The 27946-nt window shown below is 41.8% G+C and overlaps 1 protein-coding gene and 1 non-coding gene across 5 annotated transcripts in view; both read right to left on the bottom strand.

The window, feature by feature from the left end:
• FBLN5 (fibulin 5) overlaps window positions 1-27946 on the bottom strand; it is an 82939-nt gene that overhangs the window by 28024 nt on the left and 26969 nt on the right. The window lies entirely within an intron of this gene.
• On the bottom strand, window positions 22402-22536 carry LOC117311474 (small nucleolar RNA SNORA1). Its single transcript, XR_004525670.1, has one exon. It is a non-coding gene; the product is annotated as a small nucleolar RNA SNORA1 (small nucleolar RNA).

The following is a 27946-nucleotide window of genomic DNA, read 5'->3' as shown; positions in this document are numbered from 1 at the left end:
TCATGCTGTGGGTTCCACACGAGGCTAAAAGACTCATCACACATTCCAGCTCACAGCTAAATTGCTTACATTAAATACATTTGACTTAAATAACAGAAGGAAAGTACGTTGAACACTCCAAGGACATTCTTTGGCAAAGGGGCCTTTTCTGCATCAGTGGAAAAGTACAAGTTACGGCAACCTGAGTAAGTGTCATTATCCTTGGACGCAAACCATGCCTGTTACTCCTTTCCTTTTCTGTGGGATGTTTAGGAAACATCCCTTAAGAGAAAAGAATGCTGGGTTCATTCAATCATTCATGTACTCATTCACTTATTAATTCTTCATGTTCTACTGTGTGTGTGTGTGTGTGTGTGTGTGTGTCCTCCTAAATTTCTAGGCCACTGGGAGAGCTGGTGTCGAGTGCAGTCCCTCTAGCTGTATGGTTCACGGAAGCAGAGGGTCCCTCCAGGGGGCTGTGGCCCTGGGCAGCTGCCTGGGCCCTTCGAGGATTCCAGCACAGCAGCCATGGCTCATCTCTCCCCAGCTGGGACAACATCCCCCCACCGTCCAGGCGACCAGCACCCTGGCTACTGAAGGAAAGTGCTCACTGACATCTCCAAAACCAGATCAAAGCCCAGCACTGTGCCTACCCAGGAAAAAATCATCCTCCATGTTGAGCAGCACAGCTCTGCTGCCCCACACAGCTCTGAGCTGTCACTCCTTCCTTCAGACATCCCCAGGGTGGCCTTCAATTACACTCTCAATCTCAAACAACAACTGCTCACGTAGGAAAGTCCTCAAAGCAGTCAACCTCATTTCCTTGACACCCTTCCAGAAGGCAGAAGTGAGCTCCCGGCCTTGGGACAGCAGCCTGCACGGCAGGGATATTCATTTAGGATGTCATACCGATAGCTGTGTCCCATGTCCCCAGCAGGTGTGCTAAGGCAGTGTGAGTGAAGAACGTCCTTCCAGTCCCGTCAAGATCTCACAGAGGTGCCAGATGGAGGAACTGGGCTCAGACTTCAGAATACACCTGCCCAACAAACTGGAACAACAAAAGGAACAGAATCTTCCAGGCTGAGACCTTAATAGACATTTCTCCAAAGAAGACATACAGATGGCCAGTAGGCACATGAAAAGATGCTCAACATCACTAATTACTAGAGAAATGCAAATCAAAACTACAATATGGTACCAATTCACAGGGATCAGAATGGCCATCATTAAAAAGTCTACAAATAACAAATGCTGGAGAGGGTGCGGAGAAAAGGGAACCCTCCTGCACTGTTGATGGCAAGGTAAGTTGGTGCAGCCACTATGCAGAACAGCGTGGATGTTCCTCAGAAAACTAAAAATAGAATTAGCATATGACCCAGCAATCCCACTCCCGGGCATATACCCAGACCAAACTATAATTCAAAAAGACACATGCACCCCTGTGTTCATAGCAGCACTATTCACAATAGCTAAAACATGGAAACAATCTAAATGCCCATCGACAGATGAATGGGTAAAGAAGATGTGGTACACGTATACAATGGAATACTACTCAGCCATAAAAAAGAATGAAATAATGCCATTTGCAGCAACATGGATGCAACTAGAGATTATCATACTAAGTGAAGCCAGAAAGAGAAAGACAAATACCATATGGTATCACTTATATGTGAAATCTAAACTATGGCACTAATGAACCTATCTACAAAACAGAAACAGACTCACAGACATAGAGGACAGACTTGTGGTTGCCAAAGGGAAGGCGGGTGGAGGAGGGAAGGACCAGGGCTGTGGGGTTAGCAGATGCAGACTAGTATATATAGGATGGATAAACAACAAGGTCCTACTGCATAGCACTGGGAACTATATTCAATATCCTGTGATAAACCATAATGGAAAAGAAAATTTAAAAAAAGGAATGTCTATATGTGTATAACTGACTCACTTTTCTGTACAGCAGAGATGGACACAACATTGTAAATCAACTACAGTTAAAAAAAATAAAATTAGAATCTTTTAAAAAATTTTTAAATTTTATTTATTTTTTTATACAGCAGGTTCTTATGAGTTATCTATTTTATACATATTAGTGTATACATGTCCATCCCAATCTCCCAATTCATACCACCACCACCACCACTCCCCCCCACCCCACTGCCACTTTCCAGGCTGACTGAAGGGACAGCATGAGAAAAGGCCACAGCCTACAAATCTGCTAGAAGGTTTAGCCCTTGGAGCAGGAGTTCTGTGATGGAGGCAAGTGGTGATTGGCAGGTCCCCCCTTTCTCTTATCAGACGGAGGTCTCACAGGGCATCGTGACTATCATGCTATTGGTTTATGCCTATTGTATGTCCTTCCTTGGGAGTGGGTTAGTTCTCAGCATACAACCCATTTTTCTGTCCCCCGTAAAACTAATGGTTCCAAGTATGATCTTAGGGTTAACTCACAGGTTGTTATATAAAAATCCCTATCGGCAGGTATAATGGACAACGTACTGCTATAAATATGCATGAATATGTTTGAATAGAAATAATATGCGTATGTATGCCAGCTACTTATTATATTTGAATGTACATATTATATACCTACACGCATTTACATTACAGCATTCCTAAAAGTTCAAGGGAAATAGTTAAACTGTTTTCATAACACAAATTCTCATTGAAATAAATATCCTTTAAAAACTGTAAAACAAAGCAAAACAAAACAAAAACTGATGGTTCCGCCACACCCACAGGGAGAACATTTCCTAAGCCATTCTGCCAGCACTAAAGCTTAAGAGAAAAAAAGACCAAAGGGCCATGACTTCCCCAGAAAGGGCTACTGGGTAAAAAAAAATAAGAACTTTGAGAGGCAGGCAGAGCTGGGTGTGAATCCAGGCTCCTGCACTTAATAACTGAATATTACTGACAAGTTGATTGATCTCAGGGATGCTCAGACGCTCTGCAAAATAGAGCTGCAGCAGCCTGCCCCCTAGGCTGCCATGAGAGTTCACAAATCAGCGTGTTCGCAGGTCCCATCACCATTGCCTGGCGCATAGGAGGTGCCCAGGAAATTATAGTTCCCTTCCCCAGTGAGGTGCTGTTTCTAACAGCCAAGAAAGGTAGGGGAAGCTTGGTTTCCAATACTGTCAATAAGGCAGGGCTGACTTTGTGAACCTGTGTACACACCCTCAGCTGAATGTCTCTGTTCTTGAGTGAGAACGGCCATCAGCCAAAGGGAAACATTCTCATTGGGTGACACGGGCAGAAACTGTCGAAAAACGTTCGGAAGACTGCACCTTTCCAAAGTCCTCCATGAGTCCTTTTTTGGACACGGCCGAATCACTTCCTTGGTAGTAAATTTTTACCCAGTGAAACAACATGTTTTCCCAGCCCATTTTTGTTCCTTCCTCGCTCAAGCTAATGGGGCTTGATAAGAAAGAAGAAAATAACAAGGCACATTCCAACGCCTCCAATTGAAGCCAGTTTCAGGCCTGCTGCTGGGCTGGATGGGGGCCAATTTTCATCAAGACGACCTCAGTGAAGGCTGGAAGCTACACAGACAGGACAGACTTCCCAAACACCTGCTTAATTAAAGAGCTCAGCATTTGAGAACTTGCTTGTTGAATTCCCAGGACGTCTGCATTCCACGTGTCTTATAGGTCCTGGGCAGTCACCAGGAACCAGATTTTTCTGTGTTTACAGCATTTGTCCCAGTCCTTGATATCAAGCTTAGAATACAAAGCTTGCTCGTTTTGTGCCTCTAATTAGGCAACAAATATGTGACCCATTTTCCAAACAACTAAAAATCCTCTCCTTCTGGATGAAACCAGCTGGACTGTAGCTTCCAACCTCTGCACGGGTTCTATTTTTCTATCCATAAAGCGAGAACTTGGAGGAGAGCTCCGAAAGGCCCTTCTAGCCGTGCCTTCTACAAAAAAACAAAGTATGAAGATAATGGGGGTCACATTGTTTGGTTCTTGGGTAATTATTTTCATCCAGAGTGCTTGGTAAACATCAGCTGACTCTAGCTGCTTTCAAACTGGGCAGGGAACTGGCTAAGCTCATTCAACTTTTTTTTTTTTTTAAAGGTTTTTGCTCATTCAACTTTTGACAACGTATGAATCGTTACTGCAGTTCCAGGGGTGGGGTGGGAGCGAGGGTTCTTGAGCATCATGCCTCAAATTGTCCTGAGAGGAAGGGGACAAGGCTGCTTATTGCCAATGTAGGCATGTTTGTGTTTTTTTTTGTTTTGTTTTGTTTTTTGTGGTACGCGGGCCTCTCACTGTTGTGGCCTCTCCCGTTGCGGAGCACAGGCTCCGGACGCGCAGGTTCAGTGGCCATGGCTCACGGGCCCAGCCGCTCTGCGGCATGTGGGATCCTCCCGGACCGGGGCACGAACTCGTGTCCCCTGCATCGGCAGGAGGACTCTCAACCACTGCACCACCAGGGAAGCCCGACATGGTATTTTTTTAAAGGGCATGAGGCTTTAGCCATGATTGTGATTATAAACCAGACAAACATGGAGCTCAAACTAGATTGTCATTTACCAAAAGTCCTGCCGTTTGCCCATCAACAGAGAAGGATTTTTGAAACTATACAAGTCAGTGGTTCCCAAACCTAGCTACACAAGAGAATCACTGGGCTAAATCAGAAAGTCTAGGGTGGAGGCTTGGGAAGCTGTTTAAAGTTACCTAAATGATTCCAGTGTAAAGCCGTATCTGGCACTTGCTGCGCCAGACGAGTACTTCTTAAACTTTAATGTGCGTATGAATCAGTGCGGATCTTGTCGAAATGCAGGCACTAATTTGGTCAATTCTGCGTTTCTAAGTTCCAAGTCTGCTGGCCCAGGAACCACACTTCGAGAGGCAAGGTGCTAGATTATTGTGGGTGATGTTTGGTTCTCTATCCATGCAACTTACTCAGAGTTTAAGAAGCTGTTCAGGAGAGTCTAGGAGGGAATTAAGGGTTCAAAAATCAAGCTGGCAATCCCTAACCAGATTATTCTCTACGATCAAACCTGCTGGTTACAATAGTATTGTGATTTTTAGAGTCTTATTCAAGAAGTTCTCAGCACAGCCTAAACCACAGTCTAAAAAATGCTTTCCTGGGGCTACAGACTCAGCCATTACTCATGTCCACCTGCAGCGGCTGGGCCCAGAGCACTGTGTACCTTCAGAAGATTCTCCTCCTTTCAGTTTGCTGGTGGTGTTTTGATTGCCTAAGAGTTAACTCAGTTCCCTGAATCTTAACTAAGTTCTTGGCAATACTGGCCCCCAAAGTGATGACAAAAAGTGCAAAAGATTCCAATTAGGAGCAAAGACAACGTTTTTCCTTCAATACCGACCATCCCTTGTTCAGGAACGCAGTCTATAAATATCATAGCTCTTAAATCACGTCATCTCCACCGCATCTCCCCATAGGCTCTGGCTCCCCTTTCCCTCTGAGCATATTCCTCCCCCATACCCTTCTCTCCTGATGCTGTCACAGTTCACGGTGTCACCGTTGTCCTGAACCTGGGGCTAGAAAGCTTAGCCACCCTTAAGTCCTTCCCCCCAAACCCTACTCTCACACAATTCACATCCTGGAAATTCTGCAAATTCTTTCTTTCCATCCCTTACCCCCAAATATTCCAAGGCCTTGCTGTCTTTTCTCTAAACGGTTGGAATAACTCTGTACTAGTCTGCCGGCCTCCAGCCTCTCCCGCTGGAAGCAAGTGAAACACAACCTCCAGAATGATCCAAGACATGGAAACGATCATGGGGCCCCACTGCTCAACACTTCACTCCCCTCCTTAGAAACCACACAGCTTTCTTTTTACACCTCGGCGACAGAGCACGTCAAGCCTACTTTTATACTCACACATGTGCTAATTAAACACATCTGGTTTTATAGCATTTCACACTGTATAACAGAATTAGCTGTGCAGGGCTCCATCTCCCTCCACCAAACCGCGAGTTCCCGGAAAACGAGAAGTGGGTCTCATTCACATTTGTGTCCTAAGCACCTAACATAGCGCCTGGTGTGATGGAGAGCATGGAAGTGAATGATATTGGAAATGAAGATACTTTGTCCTTGGACTTTTCTGAAGGCAAGAGGGGAAGTCAGTTATACCACAGGAGAGGACAGGAGAGGAAGCCAGTTGGGCCAACCACCTCTTCGGTGGCCCCATGTCTCACGCCATGGGATGGAGGATATCTGGGAACAGTGCCTGCCCAGCAGAGCCCCAGGCCCCCACCTCTAGTGCCCGGGGCCTCATCCCTGTCCCGGTCTTTGCCCAGGGCTGATTTGAGAGTGTCCTCAACCTCCAGAGGCTTTGACACGCCATGTGCTTGGCCTGATGGAGTGAGTTATGTTTCCCCCTTCCTCATAAAGAGCTGTACATCTCAGACGAGGAAGAAGTTTATTCTCAACAATCACAGGAGGGAGGAACATCAGAGGAAAGAAAAGACACACCTTTTCCTGGCCTGAAAATGGGCACCAGCAGGACCCCTTAGGGCACAACCAGCCCAATCCATTTTGCAGGCTCAGGACCAAACCCTTGGCCTGGTGCAGGCTGTGAGATTACCAGGGTATGCAAATTCACCCCAAGGAATCAATCAGTCTGTCGTCAGCAGCAAACACTCCCTGCCAGTCCCTCTCAGAGCACGAGAATGGAATCTGCACATGTTCTCCTCCCCACGCCGGGGTCAGAGACTCTGCTACCACTTCTGACTCCATCACTAACTAACCAGGGCACCCATGTATATGTCATTGGCCTGCATTTGCTTCCCTGCCTCTGAAATGGGGCCACCATCACCTGCCCTCCTAGGACTTGCAGGCTAGTGGGGAAGGCAGGCGGTGAACAGAAACCAGTGTGAAGAGCACTGCAGTGGGCTATGGGAACACATAACAGTGAGTGTCCCACATCTGGGAGGTGAGGCCAGGTCTTGACCATGGACAGTGACATAGGGGAACACTTCCTTCACATACACCTATTCCTGGAACCCTAGGACAAGGGAGGGGAGTGACAGATGGCTCTTTCAACATAACAAGTTACAAGCAGCAGGCAAGCAGGTGATTAAGAATATAAATATTTCGAGAGAACTTCAAGGTGGCAGAGGAATAAGACATGGAGATCACCTTCCTCCCCACAAATACATCAGAAATACATCTACATGTGGAGCAACTCCTACAGAACACCTACTGAACGCTGGCAGAAGACCTCAGACTTCCCAAAAGGCAAGAAACTCCCCACGTACCTGGGTAGGGAAAAGAAAAAAGAAAAAACAGAGACAAAAGAATAGGGACGGGACCTGCACCAGTGGGAGGGAGCTGTAAAGGAGGAAAGGTTTCCACACATGAGGAAGCCCCTTCACTGGCGGAGACAGGGGAGGGGTGGGAAGTGGGGAAGCTTTAGAGCCGCGGAGGAGAGCGCAGCCACAGGGGTGCGGAGGGAAAAGTGGAGAGATTCCCGCACAGAGGATCGGTGCCGACCTGCACTCACCAGCCCAAGAGGCTTGTCTGCTCACCTGCTGGGGCGGGCAGGAGCTGGGAGCTGAGGCTCGGGCTTTGGAGGTCAGATCCTAGGGAGAGGACTGGGGTTGGCTGCGTGAACACAGCCTGAAGGGGTTAGTGAGCCACGGTTAGCTGGGAGGGAGTCTGGGAAAAAGTCTGGAGCTGCCAAAGAGACAAGAGACCATTTCTTCGGAGTGCGCGAGGAGAGGGGATTCAGAGCACCTCCTAAACGAGCTCCAGAGACGGGCACAAGCCGTGGCTTTCTGCGCGGACGGGCATGAGACGCTAAGGCTGCTGCTGCCGCCACCAGGAAGCCTGTGTGCGAGCACAGGTCACTGTCCACACCTCCCCTCCCGGGAGGCTGTGCAGCCCACCACTGCCAGGGTCCCGGGATCCAGGGACAACTTCCCCGGGAGAACGCATGGCGCGCCTCAGACTGGTGCAATGTCCCGCCGGCGTCTGCCGCCGCAGGCTCGCCCCGCATCCGTACCCCTCCCTCCCCCCGGCCTGAGTGAGCCAGAGCCCCCGAATCAGTGGCTCCTTTAACTCCGTCCTGTCTGAGCCGGAACAGATGCCCTCAGGCAACCTACACGCAGCGCAGCGGGTCCAAATCCAAGTGTGAAAAAAGAAGAGAAAGGGAAATCTCTCCCAGCAGCCTCAGGACCAGCAGATTAAATCTCCACAGTCAACTTGATGTACCCTGCATCTGTGGAATACATGAATAGACAACGAATCATGCCAAATTGAGGAGGTGCCCTTTGGGAGCAACTGTAGACTTGGGGTTTGCTTTCTGCATCTAATTTGTTTCTGGTTTTATGTTTATTTTAGTTTAGTATTTAGAGTTTATTATCATTGGTAGATTTGTTTATTGATTTGGTTGCTCTCTTCCTTTTATGTATAGATATATATGTATTTTTCCTTCTCTTTTTGTGAGTGTGTATGTGTATGCTTCTTTGTGTAAAGCTGTATAGCTGTGCTTTACCAGTTTTCCTAGGGTTCTGTCTGTCCGTTTTTTTATTTGTTTTTGTTTTTAGTATAGTTTTTACCACTTGTTATCATCAGTGGATTTGTTTTTTGGTTTGGTTGCTCTCTTCTTTCTTTTTTTAGTTTTCTTTTTAAAATTACTTCTTAATTATTTTTATTTTTAATAGTTTTGAATATTTTATTTTAATAACTGCATTTTATTTTTATTTTTTTCTTTCTTTCCTTCTTTTATTCTCCCTTTTCTTCTGAGCCGTGTGGTGGGCAGAGCCTTGGTGATCTGGCTGGGTGTCAGGCCTGTGCCTCTGAGGTGGGAGAGCCAAGTTCAGGACACTGGTCCACCAGAGACCTCCCAGCTCCATGTAATATCAAACAGCAAAAGCTATCCCAGAGATCTCCATCTAAACGCTAAGACCCATCTCCACTCAATGACCAGCAAGCTGTAGTGCTAGACACCCTATGCCAAACAAGTAGCAAGAGAGAAACACAGCCCCACCCATTAGCAGAGAAGCTGCCTAAAATCATAATTACGTCACAGACACCCCAAACACACCACTGGACATGGTCCTGCCTACCAGAAAGACAAGATCCAGCCTCATCCACCAGAATACAGGCACCAGCCCCCTCCACCAGGAAGCCTACACAACCCACTGAACCAACCTTACCCACTGGGGGAAGACACCAAAAACAACGGGAACTACAAACATACAGCCTGCAAAAAGGAGATTCCAAACACAGTAAGTTAAGCAAAATGAGAAGACAGAGAAATACACAGCAGATGAAGGAGCAAGGTAAAAACCCACCAAACCAAACAAATGAAGAGGAAATGGGCAGTCTACATGAAAAATAATTCAGAGTAATGATAGTAAAGATGAATCAAAATCTTGCAAATAGAATGGAGAAAAGACAAGAAACGTTTAACAAGGACCTAGAAGAATTAAAGAGCAAACAAACAATGATGAACAACACAATAAATGAAATTAAAAATTCTCTAGAAGGAATCAATAGCAGAATAACTGAGGCAGAAGAACGGATAAGTGACCTGGAAGATAAAATAGTGGAAATAACTACCACAGAGCAGATTAAAGAAAAAAGGATGAAAAGAATTGAGGACAGTCTTAGAGACCTCTGGGACAACATTAAATGCACCAACATTCGAATTATAGGGGTCAGAGAAGAAGAACAGAAAAAGAAAGGGACTGAGAAAATATTTGAAGAGATTATAGTTGAAAATTTCCCTAATATGGGAAACGAAATAGCTAATCAAGTCCAGGAAGCACAGAGAGTCCCATACAGGATAAATCCAAGGAGAAACACGCCAAGACACATATTAATCAAACTATCAAAACTTAAATACAAAGAAAAAATATTAAAAGCAGCAAGGGAAAAACAACAAATAGCATACAAGGGAATTCCCATAAGGTTAACAATTGATCTCTCAGCAAAAACTCTGCAAGCCAGAAGGGAGTGACAGGAAATATTTAAAGTGATGAAAGGGAAAAACCTACAACCAAGATTACTCTACCCAGCAAGGATCTCATTCAGATTCAACAGAGAAATTAAAACCTTTACAGACAAGCAAAAGCTGAGAGAATTCAGCACCACCAAACCAGCTTTACAACAAATGCTAAAGGAAATTCTCTACACAGGAAACACAAGAGAAGGAAAAGACCTACAATAACCAACCCAAAACAATTAAGAAAATGGTAATAGGAACATATATATCGATAATTACCATAAATGTAAATGGATTAAATGTTCCAACCAAAAGACATAGACTGGCTGAATGGACACAAAAACAAGACCCATATATATGCTGCCTACAAGAGACCCACTTCAGACCTAGTGACACATACAGACTGAAAGTGAGGGGATGGAAAAAGATACTCCATGCAAATGTAAATCAAAAGAAAGATGGAGCAGCAATTCTCACATCAGACAAAATAGACTTTAAAATAAAGACTATTACAAGAGACAAAAAAGGACACTACATAATGATCAAAGGATCAACCCAAGAAGAAGATATAACAATTGTAAATATTTATGCACCCAACATAGGAGCACCTCAATACATAAGGCAAATGCTAACAGCCATTAAACGGGAAAATCAACAGTAACACAATCATAGTAGGGGACTTTAACACCCCACTTTCACCAATGGGCAGATCATCCAAAATGAAAATAAATAAGGAAACACAAGCTATAAATGACATATTAAACAAGATGGACAAAATTGATATTTATAGTACATTCCATCCAAAAACAACAGAATACACTTTCGTGTCAAGTGCTCATGGAACATTCTCCAGGATAGATCATATCTTGGGTCACAAATCAAGCCTTGGTAAATTTAAGAAAATTGAATTGTATCAAGTATCTTTTCCAACCACAACACTATGAGACTAGATATCAATTACAGGAAAAAGTCTGTAAAAAACACAAACACATGGAGGCTAAACAATACACTACTAAAGAACCAAGAGATCACTGAAGAAGTCAAAGAGGAAATCAAAAAATACCTAGAAACAAATGCCAATGCAAACACGACAAACCAAAACCTATGGGATGCAGCAAAAGCAGTTCTAAGAGGGAATTTTATAGCAATACAATCCTACTTCAAGAAACAGAAGCATCTCAGAAAAACAACCTAGCCTGACACCTAAAGCAATTAGAGAAAGAAGAACAAAAAAACCCTATAGTTAGCAGAAGGAAAGAAATCATAAAGATCAGATCAAAAATAAATGAAAAAGAAATGAAGGAAAGAATAGCAAAGATCAATAAAACTAAAAGCTGGTTCTTTGAGAAGATAAACAAAATTGATAAACCATTAGCTAGACTCATCAAGAAAAAGAGGGAGAAGGCTCAAATCAATAGAATTAGAAATGAAAAAGGGGAAGTAGTAACTGGCACTGCAGAAATACAAAGGATCATTAGAGATTATTACAAGCAACTCTATGCCAATAAAATGGACAACCTGGAAGAAATGGACAAATTCTTAGAAAAGCACAACCTTCCGAGACTGAACCAGGAAGAAATAGAAAATATAAACAGACCAATCGCAAGCAACAAAATTGAGACTGTGGTTAAAAATCTTCCAACAAACAAAAGCCCAGGACCAGATGGCTTCACAGGTGAATTCTATAAAATATTTAGAGAAGAGCTAACAGCTGTCCTTCTCAAACTCTTCCAAAATATAGCAGAGGGAGGAACACTCCCAAACTCATTCCATGAGGCCACCATCACCCTGATACCAAAACCAGACAAAGATGTCACAAAGAATACAGGCCAATATCACTGATGAACATAGATGCAAAAATCCTCAACAAAATACTAGCAAACAGAATCCAACAACACATTAAAAGGATCATACACCATGATCAAGTGGGGTTTATCCCAGGAATGCAAGGATTCTTCAATATATGCAAATCAATCAATGTGATAAACCATATTAACAAGTTGAAGGAGAAAAACCATATGATCATCTCAAGAGATGCAGAAAAAGCTTTCGACAAAATTCAACACCTATTTATGATAAAAAAAATAACCTCCAGAAAGTACACATAGAGGGAACTTACCTCAACATAATAAAGGCCATATATGACAAGTCCAAAGCCAACATTGTTCTCAATGGTGAAAAACGAAACCAGGGCTTCCCTGGTGGTGCAGTGGTTGAGAGTCTGCCTGCCGGTGCGGGGGACACAGGTTCAAGCCCTGGTTTGGCAAGATCCCACATGCCGCAGAGCAACTAGGCCCATGAGCCACAACTACGGAGCCTGTGTGTCTGGAGCCTGTGCTCCGCAACAAGAGAGGCCACGACAGTGAGAGGCCCATGCACCACGATGAAGAGTGGCCCCCCGTCGCTGCAACTGGAGAAAGCCCTCGCACAGAAACGAAGACCCAACACACCCAAAAGTAAATTAATTAATTAATTAAAAAAAAAAACTGAAAGCATTTCCTCTAAGATCAGGAACAAGACAAGGTTGTCCACTCTCACCACTATTATTCAACACAGTTTTGGAAGTTTTAGCCACAGCAATCAGAGAAGAAAAAGAAATAAAAGGAATCCAAATCAGAAAAGAAGAAGTAAAGCTGTCACCGTTTGCAGATGACACGATACTGTACATAGAGAATCCTAAAAATGCTACCAGAAAACTACTACAGCTAATCAATGATTTTGGTAAAGTAGCAGGATACAAAATTAACGCACAGAAATCTCTTGCATTCCTCTACACTAATGATGAAAAATCTGAAAGAGAAATTAGGAAACACTTCCATTTACCACTGCAACAAAAAGAATAAAATACCTAGGAATAAACCTACCTAAGGAGACAACAAACTTATATGCAGAAAACTGTAAGACACTGATGAAGGAAATTAAAGATGATATAAATAGATGGAGAGATATACCATGTTCTTGGATTGGAAGAATCAACATTGTGAAAATGACTATACTACCCAAAGCAATCTACAGATTCAATGTAATCCCTATCAAACTACGAATGGCGTTTTTCACAGAACTAGAACAAAAAATTTCACAATTTGTGTGGAAACACAAACGACCCCGAAAAGCCAAAGCAATCTTGAGAAAGAAAAAATGGATCTGGAGGAATCAGGCTCCCGGACTTCAGACTATACTACAAAGCTACAGCAATCAAGACAGTATGGGTCTGGCACAAAAACAGAAATATAGATCAATGGAACAGGATAGAAAGCCCAGAGATAAACCCACACACATATGGTCACTTTATTTTTTATAAAGGAGGCAAGAATATACAATGGAGAAAAGACAGCCTCTTCAATAAGTGGTGATGGGAAAACTGGACAGCTACATATAAAAGAATGAAATTAGAACACTTCCTAACACCATACACAAAAATAAACCCAAAATGGATTAAAGCCCTAAATGTAAGACCAGACACTATAAAATTCTTAGAGGAAAACATAGGCAGAACACTCTATGGCATAAATCACAGCAAGATCCTTTTTGACCCACCTCCTAGAGAAATGGAAATAAAAACAAAAATAAACGAATGGGACCTAATGAAACTTCAAAGCTTTTGCACAGCAAAGGAGACCATAAACAAGACAAAAAGACAGCCCTCAGAATGGGAGAAAATATTTGCAAATGAAGCAACTGACAAAGGATTAATCTCCAAAATATATAAGCAGCTCATGCAGCTCAATATCCAGAAAACAAACAACCCAATCCAAAAATGGGCAGAAGATCTAAATCGACCTTTTTCCAAAGAAGATACACAGATTGCCAACAAACACATGAAAGGATGCTCAACATCACTAATCATTAGAGAAATGCAAATCAAAACCACAATGAGGTATCACCTCACACCAGTCAGAATGGCCATCATCAAAAAATCTACAAACAACAAATGCTGGAGAGGGTGTGGAGAAAAGGGAACCCTCTTGCACTGTTGGTAGGAATGTAAATTCATACAGTCACTATGGAGAACAGTATGGAGGTTCCTTAAAAAACTAAAAATAGAACTACCACATGACCCAGCAATCTCACTACTTGGCATATACCCTGAGAAAACCTTAATTCAAAAAGAGTCATGTACCACAGTGTTCACTGCAGCTCTATCTACAATAGCCAGGACATGGAAGCAAACTAAGTGTCCATCGACAGATGAATGGATAAAGAAGATGTGGCACATATATGCAATGGAATATTACTGTCAATGGAATATAGTCCGTCATAGAGAGGAGTGAAGGAAGTCAGAAAGAGAAACACAGATACCATATGCTAACACATATATATGGAATCTAAAAACAAAAAAAATTGGTTCTGAAGAAACTAGGGGCAGGACAGAAATAAAGACACAGATGTAGAGAATGGACTTGAGGACACAGGGAGGGGGAAGTGTAAGCTGGGACAAAGTGAGAGAGTGGCATGGACATATATACGCTACCAAATGTAAAATAGATAGCTAGTGGGAAGCAGCCGCATAGCACAGGGAGATCAGCTCGGTGCTTTGTGACCACCTAGAGGGGTGGGAGGCCAACATAAGAGGGAGGGGATATTGGCATATATGTATACATATAACTGATTCACTTTCTTATACAGCAGAAACGAACACAACATTGTAAAGCAATTATACTCCAATAAAGATTTTAAAAATAAAATAAAATGGTCAAAAAAAAAAGAATATAGATATTTCATCCTGAGACCAGCCCCCCCTGCTGGTCTCCTCTCCTGCCCCCCACCCTCTATGGTCCAAAGCTCCCTGCTCCTCATCACTAGCCGATGGCCTCAGCACATCAGAGAATAACTGCTGAGGCTACAACTGAAGAGGAGGTGAAACTCCAGGGGATGGGAGGAAGAGGGGAAAAGCAGGTAGGGACCCTGAAGGTAGGGGAGAGGATGCCAGAGAGAGAGAGAGAGTCTGAGGGATACTGTCTGCTGGCTGAGGGGGCCACATGTCCTGAGAGTCTGGAAGTGAGGGCCCCACCCCAAACGGCACAGGACTGAAAGAGCCACACATGCTCCCCACCACTCTTTGGACTTGGTAAGAGTTGGATTGTATCACTTAAACCTAAAATAAATATTTGAACTGATTAAACACTTTTCAGGATTGCATGTTCATCTAGCTGATGGAGTAGGGGCTGCCCTCTTCCATCCCCCACCCTGTGGTCACTAGCAGACATCTGGATTTCTCTAGTTCAGACGGCAGGGAGGTGAAGGAGCTACATGCGGGGCCAGCCAACTAGCTGGCCTACCGACCAATCTAGCTCTCCCTCCCACCATGAAGAGCACAGCGCCCAAATCCCAGGGCCAAATAACACAGCTATTGAGGATTCATTTACACCACGCCCATTCACTGGGAGTCAACACTGCGGTAGGTACTAGGGATTCAAAGATAAATGACACGTGGGCCATGTCTGTTTACAGTCTAGCAGGCAACAGATAAGGGACCAGATAATCCCAATTCAGTACGGTAAGTGTCACCCGGAGAAAAGAATGAGGGTACTTCCAGGAAGAAGAGACTTTCTGGAATAGAAGATATTTGGGTGAATCTAGACAGATGATGTGGCAGAGGCTGCCACAATTGGATATTGCCCTCCAATATCCATTCTCCCAACTAAAGACTGAATTTTTCAGCTTCCCTTACAGTGAAGTGTGGCTATGTGACTAAATTCTGGCCAGTGGGATGTAAGTAAAAATTATGTGTTACAACTTCTGGGTCATGCTTTAAAAGAATGACTGTGTGGTTCCCTTGTCACTTCTCTCCTCCCTCTGGCTGGGATGTAGGTGTGATGGTGAGAGCTGGAGCAGCTATCTTGGATCCAGAGGTGAAAGCCACACATTGAGTTTTGTCTAGCCACCCTACCATCCCTGAACCACCTGCCTCTGGACTGTACCATGAGAGAGAATTTTAATTCTCTCCTATCTAAACCAGTGTGTTGGAGGTCTCTTTGTTATAGTAGCTTAGCTTGCACCCTAATACAAATGAGTAGGAGTTAGCCAAAACAAGTAGGTTGGGAATGGCATGTGCAAAGGCACTGAGGCATGAGAGGCATAGCACATTCAGGGACCCAACAGCAGTTAACACAAGCAGACATATGTGGGTGAGTGAAGGGGAGGGAAGGAGGAATAGGAGCCCATTTGTAAAAGGATCATGTGCCAAGCTAAGGATGCTGGAGGAAGAAGAAGAGAAGGGGAGCAGAAAGAACAGGAAAGGGGAAAAGAAAAGAAAAAAATGAAGAGATGATGAGGAGGGCAAAGGAAGAGAGAGGGAAAGATAAATCCAGTCATCCTCTCCTGCATGTGGGAACTTGTATTGGTTCTTAGTCAACCCCCACAAAAGTCCTAGCCCTTTGCAGTTCTGTAGCAATTAGCATCAAGTTTTATGTCTTGATGAGCTGAGTTAGCTTTGATCAGAAAATTTTAATGTACATATTTTTTTTAAAGCCACAATAAGCTAAGCCCCCCCACCGCCCACCAAAAAAAATTTAATTTCTGATGTTAAATGGTTGGGTCAAGAGTCTGCTCAGTTGGGTTCTTTTTTTTTTTTTAAATTGGAATATAGTTGATTTACAATGTTGTGTTAGTTTCCACTGTACAGCAAAGTGAATCAGTTATACATATATATATATCTCCTCTCTTTTTTAGATTCTTTTCCCATATAGGCCATTACAGAGTATTGAGTAGACTTCCCTGTGCTATATAGCAGGTTCTTATTAGTCATCTATTTTATATATAGTAGTGTGTCTATGTCAATCCCAATCTCCCAGTTTATCCCTCCCGCCAACTTTCCCCCTTAGTAACCATACGTTTGTTTTTTACATCTGTGACTCAATTTCTGTTTTGTAAGTAGGTTCATTTGTACCACTTTTTTAAGATTCCACATATAAACAATATCATATGATATTTGTCTTTGTCTGACTTACTTCACTCAGTATGACAATCTTAGGTCCATCCATGTCGCTGCAAATGGCATTATTTCATTCTTTTTTACAGCTGAGTAATATTCCATTGTATATATCTACCACATCTTCTTTATCCATTCCTCCATTGATGGACATTTAGGTTGTTTCCATGTCCTGGTTATTATAAATACTGCTGCAATTAACATTGGGGTGCATATATCCTTTCAAATTATGGTTTTCTCCTGATATATGCCCAGGAGTGGGATTCCTGGATCATATGGTAGCTTTATTTTTAGTTTTTTAAGGAACCTCCATACTTTCTCCATAGTGGCTGTACCAATTTACATTCCTGCCAACAGTGTAGGAGGGTTCCCTTTTCTCCATGCCCTCTCCAGCATTTATTGTTTGTAGATTTTTTGATGATGGTCATTCTAACTTCTGTGAGGTGATACCTCACTGTAGTTTTGATTTGCATTTCTCTAATAATTAGTGATGTTGAGCATCTTTTTATGTGCCTCTCAGCCATCTGTATGTCTTCTGTGGAGAAATGTCTATTTAGATCTTCTGCCCATTTTTTGATTGTGTTGTTTTTTTTTTTGGATATTGAGCTGCATGAGATGTTTGTATATTTTGGAGATTAACCCCTGTTGGTCACTTCGTTTGCAAATATTTTCTCCCATTCTGTGGGTTTTCTTCAACTGCATTCTTAATCAGGTTTTCTGATAAGAGTTAGTAGCAGTAGTGGAGGAAGTGCTAACAAAAAATAATGAAAACAAATGGCCCAATGTAACTCTCCCCATAACCACCGCATTTTTCTGGGTCCCTCTGCCACAGACTTCCTGGAAGTAGTTGTCTACAGTCGCTGCTCTGCCTCCAGACCTCCCACTCTCTCTTTAACCTGCTCCAATCAGACTTCCATCCTTTTGATTTTACTAAAGCCTCTCTGGTCAAGGTCACCAATGATTTCCACAAGGTCAAATCCAATGGTTTAGTCTTTATCCTTTGTTACTTCTCAGCAGCATTTTGTGCAGTCACCCTCTCCCTTCTTCTTTAAAGACTTTCTTCATTAGGCTTCCATGATCCCACTCTCCCCTGGTTTGGGGTCTTCCCTAAGTGTATCCTGGTAGTCAGTATGGGTGGGTCAGGACACATTAGGGGTAGTCATTATGGGTGGGTGGTTACAGCATTATTCATAGTATCCAAGAAGTGGAAGCAACCCTACTGTCCATTGATGGATGAATGAATAAACAAAATGTAGTCTACACATACAATGGAATATTATTCAGCATTTAAAAGGAAAGAAGTTCTGACACGTGCCACAACATGAAAGACCCTTGAAGACATTATACTAAGTGAAATAAGCCAGTCACAAAAAGACACCTATTGATGATTCCACTTATATGAAGTATCTAAATGTAGTCTAATTCATAGAAAACAGAAGGCAGAATGGTGGTTACCAGGGGTTGAGGGGAGCGGTAAAAAGGGAGTTAGTGTTTAATGGGTATAGAGTTCTAGATTTGCAAGATGAAAAAGTTCTGGCGTTCTGTTTCACAACAATATGAATATACTTAACACCATTCACTATACACTTAAAAATGGTTAAGATGGTAAATTTCATGTTATGTATTTTTACCCCAATAAAGGTAATATCTGTAAATCAAAGCATATTCATTGAATTCCATTCTAAATTTTATCAATTTTTCCTACCTGAAGACATACTTGACCTGTGATCTGAAATAAAATCCCAGAGAATACGTATATGGCAGCATCCTGTGCTTCTGAGGAGCTTAACTCTCTGCCCAAACAGCTCGCATCCCCTTTGTAGCTCCCTTCTCCACAACGGAATTAAGACTTGAGTGTCCCTGGATGGGAGTAGAGAATCAGGAGAACAAGCATGGAGGGGGAGAAAAATGAAGGCATAGAGAGATGGGGAGGGAAGTAGGGAAGCAGGAATAAAGAGGTCTGGACTATGATGTGGGGCATCTCATACTTCTGTGAACTAGGTTCAAAGGACAACAGAGGTTGGTGAGAATATGGATTTTGGAGTCAGACCTGTTTCAAATCCTGCCACCCCCAGGTTTTTAGCTGTGTGATTTTTTTTTTAACATCTTTATTGGAGTATAATTGCTTTACAATGGTGTGTTAGTTTCTGCTTTATATCAAAGTGAATCAGTTATACATATACATATGTTCCCATATCTCTTCCCTCTTGCGTCTCCCTCCCTCCCACCCTCCCTATCCCACCTCTCTAGGTGGTCACAAACCACCGAGCTGATCTCCCTGTAGCTGTGTGATTTTAAACAAGTCTTTTTCTTGTTTTTTATTTATTTGTTAGCCCCTAAAAGCCTTGGTTTCCTCATTTGTAAAAGGACCTAGTGATGGTACATTACTCAAGGGGTTTTGTGAGGCTCCTATGTAAGTAAAACCTGTAAATCAGTGCCCGACACAGAAATGGCCCTCAGTCAAGGTTGATTGCTCCAGCTTCATGTCAGAACGTAGGAGGAAGAAGAAGGGGAGGAGAGGGATGGGAGGAGGAAGGAAGCCCACCTCCTAAAAGAAGAGAAAAAACTAGGAATTCAAAGCCAGGTCCCAGTCCAGAACTTCCCACTAGCTCAATGGTGGCCCCAAGGCAAGTTCTTCTCAGCCTGTTTCCTCCTCTGAAAAACAAGGTCTGAGGTCCCCTCCATCTGGAAAGGTTGATAAATCTGAGTCCTCTCTGCTCCAGACGAGTTTCCTACTCTCATCACTCACTGTCTATACCTCTTACCTATGCAGGGCTGTGGAGGCCCTCTGGAGGACGCAAGAGGAAAAGACATAAACGTGGCCAGGAGCTGCTCAATTTGACTCAGCATCCAAAATGAGGACATGACCTTGTAGAACAGACTATTACAAAGTAGGGAGAAAACGTAGGGTAAGAGAGTAGCCTGAATAGGGAAGGGCTTCTTATCTGATGCTCTTGGTGAGCACAACTGAGTTATATCTTCTACTTTCTGTTTGGCCCCATGTCAAGTGTCTATTACAATACATAAACATTATTATCATGCATGACTATTGTTATAGCATATGAACATTATCATAATATGATGCAAATATTGTTACAATATACGAATGCTCATGTAATGTATAAACATTGCCATCTTTCCTGAGATTTACCCTGAAATAAGGATGTTCTCATATTTCCCTTTGGACCTCTTTCAAGACCTGTTGAATAGGCATCTTCAAAAGGCCTTTCTCAGGGGCTTAGGAAAAGACAGAGAAGCTATTAATTAATTATTTTCTCCTTCATATGCCAGCTTCACCACTAACTAGGTTTATGCCAGTTTTCCCTTTTTTTTAAATGGGGGTATCATGCCTAACTACTTTCAGGGACTCAATGAGACAGGAGTTTCCTTTGGAGGAAATGCCACCTTACACATATTTTAAACTATTACCATTATAGAAGAAATGTTTTTCTCCAGAAATACGTGCAAAGCAATTATCTAATTCTATTACACTTAAGACTGGGTCTGATAGTCTCACACTATCAGTTTTGCAAGCAACCTCTCACCCAGCCACTCAGTGTCTGCTTCTGGGGCCAAAGGAGGAAGGGTGTGAGCAGGATAGAAGACAATTTTGGCGGGCCATTATATTCCTAGTGTGCATTTGCAAGCGTATTTTGGAATAAGATGTAGCTGGCAGGATTGGACATCTTGGCTGAGGATAAAGAGATAATTCCTCTAATGCCTGGTCACTAGACATTGATTCATCTGTCATTCATTAGATCGGCATTTACCAAACAACTTCCACATTCTTGGCATTATGCTAGGTATTGTGGATACAAAGTGAATAAATCATGTTCCAGACAAATTTCACAGAATCAGTTACACACAAATCATATTCCCTGATGACAATGCAATTAAGTAGAAATCAACAACAACAAAAAAGATAAACCCCCATAAATATGTAAAATTTAAAAACTCATCACTAAATAAATCATGGACCACAAGAAGTGGTCACAATAAATCAGAAAATCCTTAGAACTTAATAGCAATGAAAACACTACATATCCAAATTTGCAAAACACAAAGAAAAATATATAGTCTTAAATATTAGGAAAGAAGAAAGGTTTAAAATTAATGAGCTAAGCATCCAGCATAAGAAATTAGAAAAGGAACAAAGAAATCCAAAGGAAAAAAAAATTAGAGAGAAGATAATAAAGATAAGAGCAGAAATTAATGAAATAAAAAGCAAAAAGTTAAAAACATAAAGATCAACAAAGCCAAAAACTGGTTCTTCGAAACGACTAATAAAATAGATATGACTTTAGCATATTTTTAAAGAGCACAAAAATATTAAGAATGAGACTAGCAATAGAACTACAGATTCAGTAGAGATTTAAAAGATAATGCAAAGAATGCTATGAAAAAGCTCATGCAAATTAATTTGAAAACTTAAATGGACAAATTCCAAGAAAAATATAACATTGCAAACTGACTTAAGGAGTAAAAAGTCCTAACAGTCCATAACTGTTAAAGAAATTATATCAGTAGCTAAAAATCTTCTCTCTCTCTCTCTCTCTCTCTCTCACACACACACACACATACACACACAAAATCAGACCTCAATGATCTTACAGAAAGATTACAATAAACTTTCCATGAAATAGATAATTCTAGCCTTCCAGAGAATAGAAAAGGAAGAATATCTCACTGTATCAAGCTAATATGTTGATACCAAACCCAGTAAGAGTAATTTTAAAAAAGAAAAGTGACATGTCATTTTAATATATAGACAGTGATGAAAAAAATCCTAAACAAAATATGAGCCAAACAAATCCAGCAGTTTACTTTAAACAAATTGTACTATATCATGACTAAGTCAGTTATACTAGGAATGAATGAAAGGTGGTTTAATAAGAAAATCCATCATTGTAATTCCCCAAAAAAGCAGATTTTAAAGCCTATAATTATCTCATAGTTGTAAAAAAGCATTTGATAAAATTCAATACCCATTAATTATTTAAAAAAAAAAGAAAACTCAGCAAAACTCATTCTTAGTGAGGAATAGACACAATCTTTTTACCACCAGGAAAGAGACAAGGATTCCACTGTCAACACCTATATTCAACATATTTCTAAAGGTACCAGCCAGTGCTATAAGACATGAAAAATAAATAAAAGGTATAAAAATTAGAGAAGAAAAGAAACAAAATTCTCATTATTCACAGACAGTGTGTTTGTCAGAATCACCCAAAAGACTCTACAAAGTATTGGAAAGAATATGAGAATTACACAAGCTATCTAGATATAAGCTCAATATATTAAAATAAGTTGTGTTTCTATATACTAGCAACAAAAGAAACACTGAATTTTTAAAGATATCATAAAGATAGCAAAAAAAAAATATATATATATATATACACACACATATATACACACTTCCTAGGAATGAATCTAGACAAAGATGTGCAAAAAGGAAAGAGATTTAATGTCCATGGATAAAAAGTTTCAATAAAATGAAGATGTCGGTTCTCTTCAAATTTATCTAAAAACTCACTGAATTGCAATCAAAATTTCAACAAGTTTTTTCTTCAAAAAAAAAAGTTACATGTCTCACTGTCACCACTGCAATAATATTACAGTGATGGAAGCAAAACCTGTGTTCTCAATGTAGTCACATTAACAATTTATGGGCCCCATGAACAACAGTGCCCATTTTCAATAGAATGAGGCTTCAACAATTTTTTTTAAGGCACTTGGCCCAAGAATAGCCAAGACACTCCTGAAAAAGAAAGTAAAAGGAGTCTGTCTTATTAGATAGGAAGACTTATTAATGAGCTATAATAATAAACACTGAGTAGTATTGGTGCAAAAACTAACAATGGAAGAGAGTAGCAAGAACACAGATACAACACAGGTGTAGACACTTGATAAGTAAATGAGGGGACATTACAGAGCAATGGGGAGGGGAGGAGCTACTCATTAAAGGGTGTTAGGGTAGGTGATTATCCATATGGAGAAAAGTGAAACTGGATCTATACTTTTCACCATATACACTAATAAATTCCAAATAGATTCAAGAGTTATATGTGAAAAGCAAAGTCTTAAGACTTTTAAAAGACAATATAAGAAAACATATTTATGATCTTAGGGTAGCGAAGGATTTTTCAAGCAAGCCTCCACAAAAACATTCAACTACATTAAAATTGGGAATGTCTGTAGCTCAAAAAACACCATGAAGATATTGAAAAGATAAGCCATAAATTGGGAGAAGATATTTGCAACCCATACAATTGAAAAGGATTAGTATCTAGATATATAAAGAAATTTCTACAAATCACAAGTACAAAAAGGAAAGAAAATTCAATAGGAAAACAGGCAAAAGATATGATCAGACAATTTCACAAAAGAGGAAACACACGTGGCCAATAAATATATTAAAATATGATTATCCTCATTAGTAACCTGGGAAATGCAATTAAGAACACGAAAACTACCATTTTACAACTACTAGACTGGCAAAAAATTAAGAAGTCTGTCAATACCAAGTGTTGGTGAGACTGAAGAGCAAGAGAAGATCTTAATCACTGCTTAGTGTGTAAACCAGTATAACTATTTTGGGAAACAACAAAGCACTGTTTTGTAAAGTTGAAATTTCCATACCTTACAGCACAGGTGTATAGCGCTCAGAAGAATGTTCATATCCTTTGTAATAACAGAAAACTAAAAACAACCCAAATGTCCTCTAATGAAAGAATTAATTAATAAACTGTGATACAGTAGAGTCTCATTGTGGAAAAGTATACAAAAGCAAAAAATAAACTGCAGCTACACGCAACAACATGGATGGGAATCTTAGAAATATAACATTGAATGAAATAAGCAAGTCTCAGAAGACCTTGAAAGGAGATACAAGGTGTGATGGTGGAGAAGCCCACAGGTTCTTAGGTTGGGTGCTGGGTTCTCCCATATGCATAGTTAATAAACATCTGGCTTACATATGTTACATATAATTTTGTGTGTATATAAAATATTGCATAAGTCCTTTCCCAGTTTAGTTCACGGTTTACTGAGACAGCATGACCTCAAGTACACTGTATTCTGATAAATATAATGGAGCAAGTTATTTTAATGCTCTGGAAACAATTCTGCAGATTTTATAGGTACTAAAGCCTCTACTGCATCACTAATAATGCTGTGAGGTAGGCAGGTCAGGAATTGTTATCCCCATTTTACAGAAGAGAAAACTGAGATTCAGAGAGTTTAAGACACATATTCAAGGTCACACGGCTAGTGAAGGGCAGAACTGGAATCATGTCCAGATATCCTGGCCCTGGCCCTGAGGTCTTCCTATGGATGCTTCTCCATTAAACACTCGGAGGGAATATTCTAGTCTATTTCTGACATCTCAGTACTATGCCCTGAGCATAACTATGGTCCTTTTCCAGAAAAGCATTATTCAATTTCTTCAGATTTTCTTTCTTGGTCATGGAGCAGTGGTGCATCCCTGGGCCATCATTCCAGTTCAAAAGCTCTTAGAAGCTATCCGCACTTTGTAAGTGACCAGTGGGGGCTTTTCTTTAAGGGCAGAAGTTAATGACTGTCATGAAGCATGTCTTAGGGAACATATGGCTACATATAGCTATGCCTCTTACTTATTTTAACATCACGTGCTTTATATATATTCTTTTAATCCTCACGGAAAAACTTATAAGATAGGTATTATCCTCATTTTATAGATAAGAAAACCAAGGCCATTGCTAAGATTTACTAGGATAAGGGGCCAGGAGATAAAAAAATGACCAACAGCTCTGCACACGTGAGTGTTGGCAGTTACCGTACATGACCAATTAACGTATCACTGCCATTAAAATAAAAATGGAATCAGAGACACACAGGTGCTTTGATGTGGGATGGTGAAGATGATGACGACGATGATGATGATGATGGCTATACACAGTACTAATCTACCATTCTTTGTTTTTTTTATTTTTTGTTTTTCCTAAGGGCAGGATAAGAAAGACAATAGCACAAGTGATTCAAGTGAGGTACTAGGCATTTCTTCTTGACTCAAAGAATTATAACAGCCTGATATTTCTATAAAGAGACTTCATGGTATTATCTCCCTGACAATTTTTAATGAACAAGAGAGTTCGCTGTCTCTGAGGGACAGTGTGGATAGCTGCCTACATGAGGACAGATGGGTAGCATAAATGACAGTTCCGGGCCCCTGCCTTCTTTACTGGTGACCATCCCCCAGTGTCCCAGAAGAGTGCATGTATGAAGGACACTGAATCAGCTGGGGAGCGCATTCTCCATTACCTGTCACTGTTGGCTCAGAACAAACTAGAGTCCTTCCATTTCCTCTGTTTCCACGTGGAAGCCGGAATGCCAGGTATAGCGCTTGCCCACTCAACGTCCAAACTCCCTTCAGGAGGTAATAGCATTCCGATTTTCCTTTGAGAAACCATCTTTCCTCACCTTTAGTGTGGAAAGTGTGTTCCAGATAGCTCTACATCCACTACTGGCTCCGGCATTGGACCTGTGATGCAGGTTTGGTAAATCAAAACCCCACATGTTTCTGGTCACAGTGATGAGTTTAGGAATGGCCGTGTGACCCAAACTAGCTAACAGAGTCTGACTTTATCCTTTTAAAAGAGCTCTAAAGATTGAGGCAATCTCTCTGTGTGGCTAACCTGGTAAGAGAAAAGCCTGCAGCTGCCAGGGGCTACCTCTTGAGAGAGCCTGCCCTGAGAATGAAGAAGCCTTTGTATTGGAGACAGGAGATGGAGAGAGAAAAAAACCAAGTCCGTATGATATGATCCAGTCATCCAGGGCTCATTCTACTCGTGGACTTCTCAGTTATGAAAAAATAAATTATGTGGTCATGCAGTTGTGTTGTTGTTATTTTATTTATTTTTTTGCTTAAGCAACTCTGAGCTGGGTTTCTGTTACTTGCAACCACAAGAGTCCAGATGATGAATACATTGAATGTAATCAAATTTCCCTACAACTTTACTGAACCACAGAGTCCTAATATTGGCGTTCATTTTGCCCAAAGCCAGAGCACCAAGAGTAATAAGTGAATGTGTTTCCTTTTAAAAGGTAAATATTGAGAAACCTGCTCTGGGATCCTAGAAATCTCTGCAGAATACATCAGTCTAAAGCAGTCCTCCCCAACCTTTTCCATTTGGGGGCACACACAGAAAATTCTAGAAGTGTGTAAGGCACAATGGAGAAAGCAAAGGCAACTGGCCCAAGGACTCAAGCATCCCGAGCCCTTGGCAACCATCCCAAGAGCTGAAGGGACCAATCCCCAGGCACCCCTGCCTCCCAGGGACCAGGTGGGAAGCTTCACTAGAAGAAAGTAAAGGTAGGAGGCGAGGGAAAGTAGAGGTAGGGATTTCAGAGCAAATCCTCAAATGAGTCTTCTCTTAACAAGATGGGTGACCTGCCTTATCTAACAGTACATTCCTCATCCTGCATACACCATTCTGAAACAAAGTGATTTTCAATTATTAGCATTGTTCTTCAAAATCAGCCTGCCAAAACCCAGCTGTTTCCGCACAGTCAGGCTTTCTGGGCTGTGTGGCTCTGCCTTCGTGGGAAGGACCCTCGCTCTGATGAAACTGCTTCTGCTCTACAGCAGACCCAGACGTTCAGCCAAGAAACAAGGGGACAGAAGGTCACTGGACTGGGGGTGGAAGGCGGAGTATCCATAGAGCCGGGCCGAAAGAATGCCATTATTCAAGAAATGATTGAAGAGTTTCTCCAAGACTGGCCAGAGGAGTCACCGTCTTTGAACTCTGGGGGTTTAAGAACGCTGAGCACCCAGTTGGCAGATTCTTCCGTTGACCCTTTAGGTCAAACAAGGTTAGAAGGGTGGAAGGAGCTTCTTTTCTTTATAAATCCAGGAGCTCGACTTTGTCTGCGAGTGCAAAGACTCTTAAGGAAAGGCACATTGCTGTTTTATTAATAACTGCATCTTCCTGTTTATCCAGCACTTATTACCCAACTTTCTTGGACAGCCGGCCCGTCAACAAGCCAACAAATATTATCAAACCTGCTCTATATGCAAGACAGGAGGCAGGGGATATGAGAGAGACACAAAGATGCCTAAGACATGTGGTTTCAATAAGTCAGGAGCATAGACACATTTCTAATTAAGTCTAAGGTAGATGATGATAAATGCCCCAATAGAGGTACCAGCTAAGTGTTTGGAGAACTCAAGGGAGGTGGGGAGGGAGTCCAATGGGCTTGGACGGGGTGGTAAAGATCTAAGAAGGCTTCCTAGGGGAAATCACCTAAGGTCTGGGTCATTAAGGATAAGAGCAAAAAATGGCATTCCCAGTGGCTTCTCATGTCACATGGGTCCCCCTACCGGAGGAAAAGGGACTGTGTCTTGTGTTTTGGGCTGAATTGTGTCCCCCCAAAATTCATATGTTGAAGTCAAATTGTGTCCCTTAAAATTCATATGTTGACGTTTTAAGCCCCAGTACCTCAGAATGTGACTGTCTTTGAAGATAGGGTCTTTAAAAGTGATTAAGTTAAACTGAAGTCATTAGGGTGGATCTTAACCCAATGTGACTGGCATCCTCATAAGATGGGGGAGTTTGGACACAGAGATACACATAGAAGGAAGACGATGTGAAGGTGACTTTTTATAAGCCAAGGAGAGAAGCCTAGAACAGAACCCTCCCTTGAGGCCCTCAGCAGGATCCAACTCTGCCTACACCTTGATCTTGGACTTCCAGCCTTTGGAACTGTGAGAAAATAGATGTCTGTTGTCCTAGCTCCCTAGTCTGTGGTGCTTGTTATGGTGACCCGAGTACACTCGGACTTTCTGTGTGCTTCGCCCTGGCCCTGAACACCTCCCACCCTGGAGACTGTCCCCAGCCTCCCAGAGGGACATGACCGGCTTGCCCTCCTCCCTCCCCCACCTGGTCTCAGGGTTCTTAGCGTGGCTGTGGCTCGCTGGGCTCAACTCTGGAACCGCACACGTTCTTCCTCATGGTCAGTAGGCTGCCCTGGAACGCGATCCTGGCGATCCTGTCCTCCTCATGAGAGCTAAAAGCCAAGTCACACTATCTCCTACTGTCTTAATCGCTTTCTATTTGATTAACCCTTCTGTGATTCGTCCACTT

This window comes from Tursiops truncatus, chromosome 2 (assembly GCF_011762595.2).
Source record: "Tursiops truncatus isolate mTurTru1 chromosome 2, mTurTru1.mat.Y, whole genome shotgun sequence".
Lineage (NCBI taxonomy): Eukaryota > Metazoa > Chordata > Mammalia > Artiodactyla > Delphinidae > Tursiops > Tursiops truncatus.
This window is presented reverse-complemented; position numbering and strand designations above follow the sequence as displayed.